We start from the raw sequence: 9,910 nt of genomic DNA, 5'->3' as shown, positions 1-9,910 counted from the left end.
GTGCAGCCTGTCCTGCAGCCGCTTTCCTTGGGCACCCCCAAGGAGTCTGACACCGCAGCGCCTTGTCCGGCGCCCACGCAGCAGCCGTCGACGCAGCGTCGGGAGACGCTGCCTCTCTTCGTGGGTCCCGACGCCCCGTCGCGTCCAGTACCAGAAGCTGCGCCCGTGGTCACAGGCGTGCACCCTGACCTCGGTTTTCAGTCGGTGTTTCCCGGGGCCCCGCGCAGCCAATGCTGGGGTGCGGACCGGGGACTGCCACCGACAACGGTCTCCGCCCCGGTCTCTTCTGCTACGCCTGCGGCCGGACCCCTCCCCGCCGTCGACGCTCGCCACGTCATTATTCAACGACGGTGCGGCGATTTGGGGGGGGAGGAGTGTTGTATCCTAGCCAGTAATGCCAACCGAGCCCGCTGCCAAAAGGTTGGCAGCATCAAAGTACGGACGCCGTCCGCATAAGCAGCGCCAGCGAGACAGGAAATCGCCGCAAGTCTGCGCGCGCCACCGCTGGCTTCTGGCTTCTTAAGCGCTGGAGTCGCGAGCGCTAGGACAGTTCTGTATTCGCCCCTCAGTTGTATACTCGCCACCGAATTGTGTACTTGCTAGTCAGTTGTGTGTTCATCGCAGCAGAGTTGTTGTTTGTCGTCAGCCGACGCTGACCTAGCCGCTCCGACTTGAACTAGACAGATTTCCGTAGACACGGAGTTCACGACCTTGTTTCTGTATCTTCATGAATAAAGATAAGTACCGACTTATTTAATCAGAGTGTTTGGGGGTTTTCATCTTTCTGTTTACTGTTCCAGCGGACCCGTCGGCCCGCTATTAAAAGTGTGGCGGTGACTTCGTAAGCCATTTCTACAGCCAAGTGTTTGTCGCTACGAAAACCGTCCACAAAACAGAGTGCTATTCTTTGACACTTCCTACCAATATCTTGAGAAAAGTTCTAAGAATTATATTTTTTTGCTTACCGCTACAACATGAATGATGTATTCGCTTGACTATCACATTAGTAACGTATTAGTACTATCAAAATATGAAATAGTGTTAAATGGTCCACAACAAGCGAGGAAATGAGTTCTTTCGAGTTTTTGTAAATAGTTAAACCGCAGAATTAACAGAATGCGTTTCATGTGTATTATTTGGTACTATACCATGGTGAGATCTTGTTTCCATTGCGTTTCTTAGTTATTAAAATGCGGAAATTACTTCCATAACTAGGCATTACTAAAAAAAAAAGGTTGCAGCAACATAATATTGGTGTAAATATCATTGTGTTTCATTTTTTGATAGTGCTCTCCGATGTATTTGATTTGCGTTTAACTGTGTTGTCTTCATGTAATTTATTTTCATAGTGTTCACTCAGTTCGATAGCGACTACGGTTGTCCAGAGAGAGACACTGAAAAACGCGTTCTCGTGAATTACCAGCGCATTTCATATTGTGCAGACAGCAGTTAAGTGAGATTATCGCAACCTCTGTCGGTCTTCTAGATCGTTCTCGTTGACGATGAACTCTTTCTACCATTCACTGTTTATGATATCGTCCCAGTGTTATCAGGGCCGGCGGTTGGTGTAGAAGTGGTATGTAGTAGTACCCATTCAAAAAATTTGGCGTGGCTAAAATACCCACTGTGGACTTCAGGAAATATTTACACACTGAGAAAATTTGCGAGTCAGCTGTGCTAACTACAGTTACAATGACGTACTTAGGTCTCAGCGAGAGTTGTCTTCCACTTTGGAAGAGTTGTTGCCCTAAACAGCTAACCGTCTGCTGTTCCAAACGGTGGAGCAGCCATTACGAAGTGGGGCAGCAAACTAGCAAACGCGTGGTGGTGTTACTGACCTAATGTACTGGTGTAGATAGCTGCTGCCACACTTATTTTGGGAACGCTGTGGTTGGAAATGACAAATGATAGTATGGTCAGAGCATTAAGATTATATGATTGTTAGCAAAGGTTTGAGTGCTATTTGAATTTTTACGATGCATATTAAAGTTGTTCATCAAACAGAAATTCTGAAGACAGAATTACGGAATTCTAATATACGTGTCAACGAATCGTATAGAAAAAATAGTAGTTACTAAGATTTCTAGAGCTTGCAGTGGTTTTCAATTAGAGGAAATTTGTTGTCAAAGCCTTCAAGCTGTTGGTGATCTTGAGCTTGACGAAGCTAAACTTCTGCATCTGCACAAAAGTACAGGATGCCTCGATCAAAGTAATAATAATGAAAACGTAAAATTCAAAACAACTCAGTAACTTCCAGAAAATAATATTTTGATGTGATTAGATAATTCCGTTACTAAAAGGTCTAACAGACATTGTTTGCGCGAATTTTTTCAATCATTGGAAAAATTTGCTCTCAGACATCCTATAGATGTCGATGAAATTGTAAAATATTATAAAAATAGTATTGATTGAGAGCGATTGTTGAGATATACATATATATTTGTAAAGTTTGAACAGATGAAAGGAGTGCGCAAAAAAACTTAAAGGGAGTTGTGGAGTTTAGAGAGATTTATGAATGAACCAGAGAGCTAACGCTAAGATTTGAACGCTTTCTTCGCTTCATATTACAACTCCTGTTTTTTCTTTTCAAATGAGCGAAGGTTTTCTATTTTATGCTGATTCAAAACATATTTAAGATCAGCAGTGTTGCAGAATCGATTCCATCATATGACTAATTTGCATCTTTAATGCGACATTACCGACGAAGCAGATTTAAATGATTTGTTAGGTACATTTAGTTATTGTTACGCAAAGTGCACCACACTTTTTGCAGCTTCAGCTATTTTTTATTGGAAAGCATGTAATTAAATAAATGTTTTAATTTTATCGTATTTTTTACCTCTAAAGTCCCCTTTTTATGAATTTTTCTACTATTTTCACTTCCCGGGAGAGGGGCAACCACCCACTCAAAAGGAAATGGGAACCGCCGCGCCTGAGGGTGACATCTAGGTGCTGCGTGATGCATTGAAAGAATCAGCCAGAGTCGAGTAGAGCCGTGATGAAGCCCATCTCGATAGCTTCCGCATACTGTTATTGCATGAGAACTTTCCTCCGAGACGCATACCACTTCCGAAGCTCTGTCACGCAGATGTGCTGGCAACACTGACAAGTTCAAATGGCTCTAAGCGCTATTGGGCGTAACATATGAGGTCATCAGTCCCTTAGACTTTGAACTACTTAAACCTAAGTAACCTAAGGACATCACACACATCCATGCCCGAGGCAGGATTCGAACCTGCGACCGTAGCAGCATCAAACACTGACAAGTCGGTAGATTATTTTCACCTTTCGTTGCTCAGTACATTCCCATGTTTAGTGCAGGTGAGAGGAAGGGAGACTTGGTACGTGTTTCTTCTGTTGGACACTAAGCTGCATTAGCACGACAGAAAAAAAAGTATAAAGTGATCTTGGGGTGTGAGTAAGTAACATCTGTATCAGGGTATCGATTACCCTTTATGAAGATTATATTCTCTGTTGACGCTACGGTCAGTGCCCTCAAGTGATAATAAAGTTATCGAAATGTCTTCGTCTGAAGGACCTATTCAGCTAGTATAACATCATCGATTCTGTCTGGGTGTACATCGTAAGGTGTCAAAATTAATTCAGAACAATTTCGTGTCGCTACGTAAGTAACGTGATTGTTTCAATCAATTACGATAGCAGCAAAATGTCGTAAAGCAGATAAAAGTTCTAAAAATGATTTATTTCTTGTAACTAAAGTCAATGTTTGTATATGTTGTGGAGAAACCAGTATTGCAACCAGTGTACAAGTGTTCACCCAGAAGCAGCAAAGACCACCTATGCGACGGTGACTGACTGCAGCAACGCGCGCCAGAGATCATCCTGGACGGGCTGGCCACTATACAACGAAACGATAGCCACAAGAAATTATATATTGATTGTTAAAGAATAACGGTAGCGTTTGCCTAGATTTATGGTTCAGCTACGGTTTTATGGAAAGAAGCAGTTAGTCACTATTGAGAAGCCAAAGAGTACGTGAGCTTGAGGCGGTAAGACGACTTTCGTGTTACTGCATGTTGGTCGAGACACGTTTACGTGTGTCATTATCGATACTTCGCTACGAGAATTCGATATCTACTATCAAGACAGCTAGAGATTTTCCGTCAATTTTGTTAGAAAGGTTTCGGATGCTTGTAATGAATGGAATTAGATTTTTAAATGCAAGATGAGATGATGCAGTAACGATACTAGGGCACAATCGTTGGAACTGTTTCATGAATTTTGTTGGAATACAGCTCCTCGTAATTTTGATGATACTACAGCTGTGGTCAAGCGATCTTTGAGATCTCGTGGATACGCAAGAAGCCAACACCTGAAGTGGTTGACTTTTGAAAATCTGATTTTAAGTAAGCTTGAAAATGGTGTTGGTGCCTAATTTTTGTTTTTATTTTTACTACTTTTTTTAATTTCTATCTCGATAAATATGGGGATTAGATTTGTTGTCACTCCATCACATCAACGTTTACTGATGTAAAGATCTGATTCATTTTAAATAAACTCTTATTCGTTAAAATTAAAACCAAGTCCCCGTATTATCATTTTAACCACTATTCTGAATAAATGGAAATCCAATTTTGCACTTGGAAAAGAAAAAAATAATGATAAAGGTTGGAAGTTTAGTGATCAAACGTATAACAAGTAAAGCAATCACGCTCAGGTCAGCGATATAACATAAATAAATGATTGATGAGTCTTTGGAAAGAAAGCAAGGAAGTATTTTATCAAAGTTTAACGACGCAAGGTTTACCATTTACGTAATATCTTGAAAGGTAACACTGGAGTAACAGTTAGAAAAATTGGCAATTTTAAAGCAATAGATTAACTTACGAGAGAATTCTGATTTAGTACAAAAGACTATATGTAAACCTCATTAGCAGAGGTATCGCCAATAAGAGCACGGAAATAAGTGTTTTTGTTTCCATAGTAACCAATACGTCATTGGCCTGAGACAACTGCTTTATAAAAAAAATTAACTGCAGAACCTTTTATACATTTTAGCATGCATAAGTGCTGTAATTAAGAAGTAGGATTAATTAACTAAATAATTTAATGCCAATTACAACGTTGTTATTATCTGAGTAACGAGTTAAGTGGTGTGAATATGACGAGGTACAGTACGAATGTCCCATATAATTTTCATTAATAGTAATTTCGGTAATTTCCAAGAATGTTTGCATATCGAAGCAGCGGACTCCAAACGATAGATATCGAACGTGTGATTATAAATCCATCACGTCACTATGGTGGCGCGCGTTATGATAAATTATTTGTGAGATGCTAGGAAAACCCAAACGACTTTGACGGTAGTGGGTGGGATGTCTGGTATTGTAGACGCTTCTTCGGCCGATTGCCTCACGTGCTAGAATCTAATTCCATGCTTATGCAATGTAGGAACTGTTTGAATTTTGTCGGAAATGTGACACACTACCCATATTTTTGCGTGACACTTGCAGAGTCTACCCAGGTTACGGCAAAAAGGGGATCTTCCTGTAGTATACAATTCAAATTGACTTTCTCATGACGACAACGTCGACGACGAGTGAGGTAAGCCGTTTCCTTTGTAGTTACAACTATTTTAGTAACGCTCTTCTTCCGTTGCTGCAGTGACCTCTATAAACTTGCTCATAACGCGCGCCACCACAATGGCGTGATCGATTTAGTTCGCACGTTCGATATCTATCGCTTGGAGTCCGCGGCTTCGATAGGCAAACATTCCTGGAAATTACCGTAATTTATACGGTACTCACGTTTGTGGCGTGTTGATGATCTCTATAATTATTTATGAGCTTAATAAGATCAGTGAGCTCTTTATGACATCATAGTGTTGGAAAGCTTACTTACCAAGTCGATCAGGTACACGTGCGCTGATTATTCTTTGAATTTCTCATACAGTGTGTTCAAGAACCTGTTATTTCCTGAGAGGTTGCATGGAGATCTATTACGCCTCTCCACGAATTATTTGCAATTTGTTGCATTTATATTTTGTTTTCTCGGTTTCCTCTTGTACTGGCTTAGGGTGACGCCTGAACGTTTTATCAGTGTTTGAGAGTGTACTTACGTTACACTCTGCCAGCTACTACAGAAGAGAATTAGTTGAGAGCGGAGAAGTATTAGGAAAGCAAAACTTCAGTGGCAGCCAACAGAAATTACTGAACGACGAGCGCATTGTGGAAACCTACGACGTACCTGCTGGATTATTACTTCCCCTCTTTGGTAAGAAAAATTATTATTTTTGAAAGATAATCCTGCATCAACGATTAATTGTATAAACTGGATTTTCCGGCCGTGGTGGCCGTGCGGTTCTAGGCGCTCCAGTCCGGAGCCGCGTTGCTGCTACGGTCATAGGTTCGAATCCTGCCTCGGGCATGGGTGTGTGTGATGTCCTTAGGTCAGTTAGGTTTAAGTAGTTCTAAGGTCTAGGGGACTGATGACCACAGCAGTTGAGTCCCATAGTGCTCAGAGCCATAAACTGGATTTGGCGAAGATCGCGTGTGCGCCCTTTTGTGTGTGTGTGTATGTGTGTATGTGTATGTGTGTGTGTGTGTGTGTGTGTGTGTGTGAGAGAGAGAGAGAGAGAGAGAGAGAGAGAGAGAGAGAGAGAGAGAGAGGGAGGGAGGGAGAGAGAGCGTGCTCGCGTGATTATACGCGCATGAATCGGACTATCGAATAAAAACTAGATCACCTCCAACAGCTACTATAGTATTAGCAATTCCTGTATTGTGACGTAGCTCATGTGTCATGTGTCAGCCGATTGACAACTTGCATATCTTCATATAGGTAGCGTAGATTCCGTCAAAGAACATCGTGGTTACACTACTTTTTAGAGAGAACGGAAATTCGTAACGCTGTTCATAAATGTCTGTGTCGACAGATATCTGTTGAAAGCATGCGTAAGTCCTTAACATCGTACAAATAATGTCAAAGATCTAAAAATTAATAAACTAGCTGCCAAGTTTGACGATTGGGAGCTCGTGACTGTAATGAAAGAGTTTTTACAGTGGCGAAATATGGTGACGTTTTCGCCTGAAAAGTAATAGATATCGCTGAGAAATTACGCAAACTTAGTTACGAAAGAGACAGTAAGTATTTATCCTACGTTCATTAGACAAAAATGCTCCATATATATTAGGAGTGTCAAAAAATGGTTCAAATGGCTCTGAGCACTATGGGACTCAACTGCTGAGGTCATTAGTCCCCTAGAACTTAGAACTAGTTAAACCTAACTAACCTAAGGACATCACACACATCCATGCCCGAGGCAGGATTCGAACCTGCGACCGTAGCGGTCTCGCGGTTCCAGACTGCAGCGCCAGAACCGCGCGGCCACTTCGGCCGGCCTAGGAGTGTCACACTAGCAACTTTGCGTAACGTGCCACATCGCGGAATGTAGCTCAAGCTTAGTATAGCAATGTAATACACGTGGAGAACCCGAACTCCAGTGACAAAATCATGGAGATTATTTAGGCATTTTTTCTGAGAGTTTACTCGTGGTATCGGGTAGGTCGTTACGGAAGAAATCTATATTTTCTTTGATTTCTTGCCCCCGTTTATCTTTGTACTGCGTTGAAAATCACTGCAGAATGGTGCAATTGTTGCCGGTATGCGCTGTGTGCCATGTTTGGAAAGAAACTTTGCTCAGTTCGTCCATGGTACTTGCTGTTGACGACAGTAATGACTGCTTTACTCTTCGCCCTTAAGCTTGTATTAATTGTCACATGATTGTTTCCTCAACAGTGTTATTTATATTTTAACATTAATAAAGAGCAGTAAGGATAGGTTTGTCGAAGAAGGTTTAACCATTGGACCCCGTCACAACCGAATCCAGTACAGCATGTTTCGACATTTGTCAGCAGCCTCGAAGGAAATCCTTCTCCACTGTTTTAATTTGATGTGGCAGACAAGCCAGCTTCTCAACTGATAGAGGCAATTCTGATACCTTTGCTCAAACCAGGAAAGAAGCGAACATACACTAGTACTCACCAGAGCGTCACCTTAACGAGTTACGTAGGAAAGATCCAGGAACGAATGGTTAACCGTCGTCTACTCTGGAGGTTAGACATCAGGCAACTCCTTAGCCATTCTCAGTTGGGGGTTCAGAAGATTTCGATCCACTCGCGACAACTAGACCCTACTAGAGGTGGCTATTCCTACTTAACCATCACAGTATCGGTTTGTTCTTTAACATCTGTAAGGCGTACGACACTACTTGGAGACACAGGATTCTAGGACAGCTACACCAATGTGGCCACCTTCCCATTTTCGTACAGTCCTTCCTATATAATCGTTTTTTTTTTTTTTTTTTTTTGTCCTGACTGCCTCAAGACTTCACTGACTTCGACGCGGAACACGCTATCCTGTGGGCACTGGAGCAGATGAGACATATTTCTAGTGCTAATTCCCTTGTATTTTCCGGTTCCCTGAGTGCCCTTCACTTTCTACACCGCTAGTGCCCAGAATATGCAGGACGCCCTCCTCCAATTACAGACAACGGGGAAGGAGGTGTCTTTCTGCTGGGTGCCAGGGCACATGAGTATTGCGGGGAACGAACGGGAGGATGTAACACCTGTAAAGGAAGTGTGTCGCGATCGTCGATTAGTTCAGTTCGCCATCCCACTGCATGCGGTTGCCTCGCTGTTCAGGTACAGAGTCTTGCGTGGGTGAGAAGAACACTGGCTGGAAGTGATAAACCATAAACCAGGTCTAATAAACTCCACAACGTGGTCGAGGTCCCTCCACGCAGGCGGGATGAAGTCCTCCTTATTCGCCTTCGCACCGGCCACACCATTATGCCGCAGGGCTTCTTGTCCCGGTGAGAGGACCTACACTCTGTGGTGCTTGTGGCCTACTGATAGGGGGACACCTCATTTGCCGGCAGATTTGTTGCCTATTTAGCTGACAGTCTAACGAATGTGGTAAGACTTCTAAATTTTTGTGAATTGTCCGACTTAACCTTGAAAGTTTAGGGTGGCGTATTCAATTTGTTTTCAGGGTGGCTGGCTCATCCCTGTTCTTGGCAAGTGGTCAGCCAGCCACATAGTGCAGTGAATTTAATTTAGTTATTCTCCTGTCTTCCTTAGTTTTACGTAATAGTTTTATAATACCTGAACAGTTTTGACGCTGTCTTCCATAATGTGAGCTAGTGTGATTGTGTAGGTGATCATGTGTCAGACTGAAAGAGTGAGTGCGATTTTTAATCACAGTCACGTATACGGTTTGTAACGAGTCACCGGAGGTCAATGGTCTCTCATACCAAAATACTCAGAATGAAATGGTCTAATCCGACATGTCGAACCCTATGCTGAAATTTTTCACGCAGCTAGAATACACCTTAAGAAATTCACTGTCAAAGTTTTAGCTACTGAGCTGCAAGTATTTTTAAAAAATTTATTAAAGTTATTTAATTTTGTCGCTTGAAGAACCGTTTATAACAGCGCTTTGTACAGCGATTCCTGCGTAGAGCTCGAAACGGCGAATAAGCGGACGTAGGCGAGACAAGAGGACTTAGTGTCATACTGTATACTAACGAGGTAATGACTTGTACGTTGTTACGCTTAAGGCTGTTGGAAGCTATCAAGGGCACTCCAGGGTAGAAAATCAGACACGATGTAGAGGGCAGGCAAAAGTGGTAGCGTTCAAGTTAACGGAAACTAAACAGTAACGCTAGAGCCCTGCAAATTGCAGACGCTCTGGACAGCTGTCTCAGGGAAGAAGTTTCACTTCTGAGAATTAACCCGTAACTCCGTCCAAAGCCTAGATGCTGCTCTAAGGCGTCACAGCAGAAGATGGCCCCGAAAAAGTACTTCACAGCAGAGGAAGCAAGTTTGATACTTGCTACTGACAACTGCAACGTCAGTGGGTTTACACAGGTACAGCGCTACTACAGCAGTCC

Source organism: Schistocerca piceifrons, chromosome 4, assembly GCF_021461385.2.
Source record: "Schistocerca piceifrons isolate TAMUIC-IGC-003096 chromosome 4, iqSchPice1.1, whole genome shotgun sequence".
NCBI classification, from domain to species: domain Eukaryota; kingdom Metazoa; phylum Arthropoda; class Insecta; order Orthoptera; family Acrididae; genus Schistocerca; species Schistocerca piceifrons.
This window is presented reverse-complemented; position numbering follows the sequence as displayed.